Source organism: Micropterus dolomieu, unplaced genomic scaffold, assembly GCF_021292245.1.
Source record: "Micropterus dolomieu isolate WLL.071019.BEF.003 ecotype Adirondacks unplaced genomic scaffold, ASM2129224v1 scaffold_250, whole genome shotgun sequence".
NCBI lineage: Eukaryota > Metazoa > Chordata > Actinopteri > Centrarchiformes > Centrarchidae > Micropterus > Micropterus dolomieu.
Window position 1 is genome coordinate 26,189 of NW_025744242.1, and position 7,402 is coordinate 33,590.

Consider the following 7,402-nt stretch of genomic DNA (forward strand, 5'->3'; position numbering starts at 1 on the left):
TCTCCTTTATCACTGAAATGCACTGCAATGTTTAACTGTTGATCTGGATGAATAACCAAGAGGGTTTACCATAGTCACTCTGCATCATATCTGACTGCAGCCAGATCTCAAGCAGTCTGCTTGAGATAGGCTTCCCACACAGTAGGAGCTGACTGAAAGAAAAAAAGAGCACCTATAACTAATATCAGCAACTTTAATTGGCTATTTTAATTGTTTTAAATTATTATAATATTCAAATAATACTGATTCATAACAGAGTCATCTTCTTGCACTTTTCATATAGATCAGGTCTATACCGTACTTGTTACGGTGATGTGGTGTGGGGACAGAGAGGACCCAAATGCAGCGCTCAGATTGGCAGGTTTTATTGGGGAAAAAAAGGGGTCGAGGGAGAAGTGATGCCGGGGAGATGCAGGCACAGGGAACCAAGGAGGCTGAGACCAGAGAACCGGGGAACACTGGGGGCCGAGGAAGAGAGGAGGCATGGAAGGACGCCGTGGGGGAAGCCTGAAGGAAGAGGGCAGGTGAGCGAGCCCAACCAACTGGACAGAGGATGAGCTGAGTGAACCAGGTTAGGAGCAATGACGATCAAGCAGGGGTTGACTGGAGAACCGGGGTAGAAGTACTGTCAGAGATGAGGCTGATTGCTGGCAGGTGTGGCAGGCAGAGGAGGTGGCTGGCGAGGTGCAGGTCGTTGGCTGGGCTCAGGAGCAGAGGGAGAGAGAGAGAGAAAGCACACACAGGGGAGGAGACACAGGGAGGCAGAACAGAGAAAACCAGGGAAAAAACAGAATCACAGACAAAAAGGAGATAAAGCCAGGGCACTCACCGTCAGCCGGGCTGCGACCACAACAATACTCTTTGTAACATTATTAAAAGAGACCCAACAATTCCCACCATGAGCAAGCATTTGGCCAGAGGCAGAAACTGCTACTGGTGGTATTCGAGCACCACCTATTGAATATTTAGTTGTAATTCTTAGGGCCTTTCTGAAAGTACTTGCTCCTCTCTCCCACAACCTATTTCCACTCCGTTTGCTCGTTCACGTGGAGGGTCAGAGTGCCAGCTGAATGAGCATCGATGCTGGCTTGTCGATGGTGTGCGCCTTTGCTGCACGACGGAGGTAATTATTAGTCAAATTTCTTTATTAGGATAACCCTTGTCAATGTACAGACAGACAACAGATAAACACACAGAACCACAAATACACAACAACAACAACAACAACACACAAAAAAACAATAATTACAGAAATCAAGAAAACAAGAACTTCACAAACACTAGATGGTCAAAATGGCCAATACCACAGACAGGGTGTGCTTAAACATCCCAAATGATGGATAATCTAATATCAGAAGGTAAGTTATTCCAATCTGCTGGGGCTTAAAACAAAGAAGCTCTTTTGCCAACTGATTTCTTAGCTCGAAGCAGAGATGCTCACAAGTCTTTGAGCTAGAGTCCAAGTCAAGTCTCAAGTCTCTTATAGTTATTACGAATGCTGTATCACCTGCTGCGTTCAATCCAGGTTGCTAATAAAACTGCACAGCTATAAGGAATTCTTTAACTGTAACCTGCTTTTCATTTACAGAGCACAACCATGTAATGTGCTATGCAATTATTGATGGTTTATTAACTACTGTAAGTCAAAACACTCTCCAGACTCTTAAACTCTTAACTGAATCAGTTAGAATGCAGTAGTGGTATACAAAAATAACCATGTACAGTGGTATCCCCACAAGCACAAGCATACCACTCAACACGCATTCCACTATACATGAATTTACCCTATAACAATTTCAAATAATTAACTTACCATCATGCGCTGGTCGTTCTCCGTCAAATAAATGATGTTCTTCTGTAATACAATAAACAGCTTATGTGAGGTTACATTCTCAGAGTTTTTATTAATACATATTAGGCCTACTAGTCAATATTGCATAAATATGAAACCTTTTTTTTTTTTTACCTAAAAAATGCCTTATCAGGCGCATCTTACACGCAGTTCAGAGCTGTTTGAAAAAAAACTTTTTTTATATTAAAAAGAAGATCAGATAAACCGTCCAACAGGAGTAATACACCATTATAATTCATTTGAGGGGTTTAACATACCAGCAGCAAGAGCCATCTTAGATAGGATCTGAAGTGAAACAGCAGCAACAGCAAAAATGCACCAGAGGTTCCGACTAAAATGTGAAACCTTGCATGGAATGTCTTTAACCCCTATTTTCACACATGTCTTATTTATGACCTTTTATTACCTCAAACCCTCCCCATTTGCATCAAGACTTCTCTGAAGGGGAAAAGGGAATTCATTGAATTAGAATTTATCTATCAACATTTATAAGAAATAGATCTGATCTGCTCAATCATATAGTATCCCTTTTTATATAAACGTTGTGAAAAAAATACACACAATCCGCAGGCTAGTCGAGGCATGTCACCGAAGGGGGGGGGGCTTGTCACTGAGACCCGTCCCCAGACAAATGTTTAGATAAGGATAGATTTAAATAATTACCATTTGTCTCCAGAAACCATACTAGATGTGTTACAATCTATATTATAATAATAATAGTTCTTTTTTAATTGATGACACGAAGTTTGACCTTAACATAAATAAACTCATTGTATATTGATCTTAAATGGCCCACAAATGCGCTGACACATAAACAATTGTCTGTAACATGTGTACAATCGGCATCAGGACACGCTATGTGCTACAGCAGATGTGTAGGACTAAATAAAAAACATTTTTGTGTAATCTGATGTTACACTAGATCAACGGACTTTCGACAGAAGAAGGTAGCGATATCATATGTAGCCTATGCATTACACCTACAGGATTTCTATCCAGGGTCACGGCGACCCAAGGTTTACTCTTTCATCTTAAGCTGATAGAAGTCTGCTTTTGACAGGTTGATGGGGTCATTTCTCCCTCCATCCATGAGAAAGTTTGCAGAATCACACACAGCAAGTTCAAAACGGCTCGCCAGAAAACCTGTTCTCACGCTTACATCCACACCTATATTATGATGATAAAGATAATACATCAGAGCTCCACATTCACAGTTTTATCCTGCAATACCAGGCAGGTTGACATTGTGGTTTATACAAAGATAGGCTAGATGAATGTGAGTACAAATACGCATTTGCTCGGTCGTGTCAAACCGACAGATGTATAGCAGTGATTCCATATTATTCTAGCATCCATCAAAGCTAAAAAGCGGTTCTACCCCCATAATAATATTCATCTCGATGAACGTCACCTCAGAATCATCTGCTTTGTGTTCTCACTCTTAAATCCATCTCTATCACTAACTCTATCTAACCACACCGTTTCACATAGACCAACGAACTCTATATTACGACGATAAAGATAAAACATCAGCGCTACACTACACAGTTTTTATACCGCAATAACAGTCAGGCTGACATTATTGTCTGTGCAGAGTTAGACGGCGGCGAATATACTACCGCGTTCGCACTATGATGTCAAACCGACATCGGTCTAGCTGTGATCCCATCCTATTCTCCTACACACATCTAAATTATTTTTTGTTACTGAGAGTTTAAAACAAACATAAAATAACACTAGCCTATCGCGTCCTAATTGAGCCAAACGATGGTATGGATGTGATGCGCTGTTTGTTCTGGAAAATAACACTATGTCGTTTACAATAAGTCACGGGCTATTTCTTTTAACTCATCGCCATCGTTGTTAAGTGAGTGGACTGTTTGTGTAACCTAAATACATATTTATACACAGATGTAATGCATTTGGTTTACTCTCTTTTCAAACGGGCGAAAAGCGCATGCATTTGAAATATTGTTTCAAATTGTTACTGAGAGTTTTAAAACAAGAACGATAAATAAACACTCGTGCACGCATTTGTAAACATCATGTGAAAGACATCTGTTTTGTGTTCTCACGCATAAATCCGTCCCTCTCACTAACTAAAGGCTACCATTTGCTCCTCGTAAGATAAAAAAACGGATCTACCCCGTGTCTGATATTACGTTGATCAGATGGATGTTAGGTTTTCTACATTCAAGATTCGCTCTTTCAGCGCAGGCCGACAGGCACCTGCTTTCAACAGGTTGATGGTCCCTCCATGAGAAACTTCGCAGAAATTATACACAACACATTAAGGATGGATCTCTAGAAAACATGTCTATATGAGGTGGGGGACGTATCCTATTCTTGCACCCATCAAAGCTATAATATCAACCCCGTAATATTTCGATCTTGTTTACAACAAGTCACAAGCTATTTCTTTTAACTCATCGCCATCGTTGTTAAGAGCGTGGACTGTTTTGCTCAACCTAAATACATGTTTAAACACAAAAGGAAATGCATTTGGTTTACTCTCTTTTCAAACAGGGGAATCCAGGGATCATTCCGGTAGACCTAATGCATCTGTGGGACCCCCTTCGAACAGTGACGTCACTACTCAGGAGGAAAGCGAACGAAAAATAACCAAGCATGCATTTGAAACATTCGTTTTTTAAGCATCACATATGAATAATTTTGTTTACTAGCTAATAATAATAATAATAATAATAATAAGATGTTGACAGCAAAACACAAGAGTGAGTAAGTTTCTCAGGGCATCCAGCGGAATTTGAGGACCTTAGCCTATCAGCGATTGTAATTCTTAAATGTTTCTGGTTAGAATATAATATTTTTTAATCGGTATCTGTCAATCCTATGGCAGTTTACTATTGAAACCGTGTATGAATGGGCGGTTGAGTTTGATGGGGACTGGTGACTGGATGATGCAGCGACAAGCTACTGCATACAGCTCTGACGGTTGATTCTAAATTGGTCTGTTAAAGCGCAATTGTTATATGATTAGCGCATACATGCTGCGGACAAGCTCTCGGAAACTCAGATAAATCTGTTGGTTTAGAGATGTTGCGTCGGCTCAGATTTGTTGTTGTGGTACTGTAGCCCCTATGGTGGGCGGTTAAATAAAAAACTCCAGAAAACAGCGCTGTGCACATTAAACATTCTGAAACTTTTAGGCGACTAATAATGCTTAAGGTGTTTCGTAGAACTAGACATATGATGTACTGTGGCCCCAATGGCGGGCGATGTGAAAAGATAAACCCCAGAAAACAACACAAGTCACGCACAATCAACAACATACCTCCACCCCAGAAAACACTTCAACTCTTACACAAATAACAACTCATCTCCAAGAAAGCAAGACTATCTGCTTTCAAGTCTATAAAGCGTAAGGATTATAATACGCTATACTTTAATTAATTTATTTGTATATAGATAATATGATGAATTTCATAGGCTCCTTAATGTTTGTGAAGCACACAAGGATTATAATGCATTATACTTTAATTAATTTAGTTGTATATAGGAAAGTTTAATATCATATCAGTTTCTTAAATGTTTGTGAAACACATAAGGACACTCGCGGGAGCGCGCAAAGCTGACCTTTATTTACTACTCACAAATCCACATTGTTTGTTCACAACAATGCTCTTGAATTATATACTTTAAATCCAGTTAGGTTCAGACACAACATTGGCAACTGTTAAACCAATGATGTTTAACGATTGTCAAATTTTGTCTTGTGCTGTTCCTGGGCAGTTGATCGTAAAACTGGCCACCTTTGGCAACAGCCGAGATAAGCCTCTCGGTGCCTGAATTGTTAAAATGACAAAGAAACTAACCAGAGATTACAAACAGCCTATTGAAACTCTCCTTAAGAGGGGGAAGGAATCCCTAAACTGCCCCCCCCCCCTCGTAACCATGGCAACTGTCATTGCTCTGTGTTTAATTACCTCTCATCTAAGAGATACTACTTTTCACGCCCAGATGAGAAAATCCAGGACCCCAGGGACAGCCCTGAACTTCTTTGTGTAAACAGACTGCTGTCTCCCAAGACTCAAAGCATTACCTTGTTTAATTAAATAATCTTCTAGTTACTTGATTACGTTTGCCTCTATTTGATTAGTTATGTTACCATGTTGTTCCCATCTGTTGTTGATATTATTGCTGAAAAGAATCTGAGATGCCATTTAATATATAAATGTCACTCGCTATTTATCATGTCCAATAATCTGATGTCATTCATGTGTCTTGCTTATATTCTCTAAGAACGTGTAACAGCCAATATATCCATGAAAGCTAGTTAAGTTCCTCTCCTCTGATATCATTCTGAAATGCTAACCTTTTATGGTCTAATTACTGACAATTGTTTTCCCGTTACCAAATGCTTAAACTTAGAATGGTACAATCGTTTAACAATTGAGGTTTGATTGTGGGAAGATATTTGATTATAATGCGTGCAAATAGATTTTCTTTTCCTTTTTATAGACATTAAAAGTTTAGAAAGACAGTCCCTCTGGAAACCAGAAACGGCCCGCCCTACGGGAAACTAAGGACTGCCTTCTGGGGAACCACGCCCCAACCAACAAAAGCTTTTTGTGCTCTGCTTGTTCCTGACTCTTCAATGGCGCTTCGGTACGCACCCGGCGTACCCCCTCACCCGGCAACGCCCTAAGAGTTCGGCCCGGCGCAACAAAAGCTTTTGTTTCGTTTGAAGCTACAAACGCGAAGTGCCGCGACTTCAGTTTTCCCTCATTCCAGCAACTTTACTTGTTTTATTTTCTTACTTTTGTTTTGTTAAAAGTTATCAGTCCATTAAGTTACTCTAGTTTAATTCAAGAATGACCAAGTTCTCTTTAAGCTTTATTTGTCGAGCTAACTTCACCGAGGTCAGACCCAGGCACGTGGTCTCGCCAGCGGCTACAAAGGACACCTGAAGATCAGCCGAATTGCCAGACGGAGGACGGCCAACCCTTGAGGGTTTTTCTTCATTCCAGACACGGAGAACCCCGGAGAATTCCCTAGCAGAAAGCCAGGAATCGGGCAGCTAGCGTGGGACCCGTGCAACAGGCCAAGGCAGGCCGCCGACCTACCGTAAGGTAAAACAATGCATTCTGTGGTCAGAGAGGTCCAATATTTGTTAATCCGTTATCTTTAGTCCTTAAACCCCTAGACAAATTTAACCGAGTTATCATCTAATTGCATTCATTAGCTGCCGTGTGAGTCAAATGCTTCCCACAATAGGAACCCCTTTTCATTGTTTAGCCATTGTTATTTCCTTTAGTGTATTTAACCGCATTTTTATATCACCTTAGTTAGTTAATAAATTCACTGTAATCAAGGAATTGTGTGTGTTGCCTGTTTCTAAGTCCCTGCCAAGAGAATTTACCCTTCAGATGAGATTGACTTACTGATTTAAGATAATTGAGCGATTATTAACTAATTGATCACTAGTGAATAATTGTATAATTAAAATGCTACCCAGAGATCTGGACACTTTGGGTTAATAACTCCGGTGGTGCCCCGAATCGAGAGATTTATAGATTAATATTTTCT

At 40.2% G+C, this 7,402-nt stretch overlaps 1 long non-coding RNA gene across 1 annotated transcript; it reads right to left on the reverse strand.

The window, feature by feature from the left end:
- Positions 1-349: 349 nt before the first annotated feature.
- Positions 350-6,201, reverse strand: LOC123967315. Its single transcript, XR_006824228.1, has 2 exons — positions 1,814-6,201; positions 350-698 (listed from the first exon to the last, which is right to left on the reverse strand). It is a non-coding gene; the product is annotated as an uncharacterized LOC123967315 (long non-coding RNA).
- Positions 6,202-7,402: the final 1,201 nt, after the last annotated feature.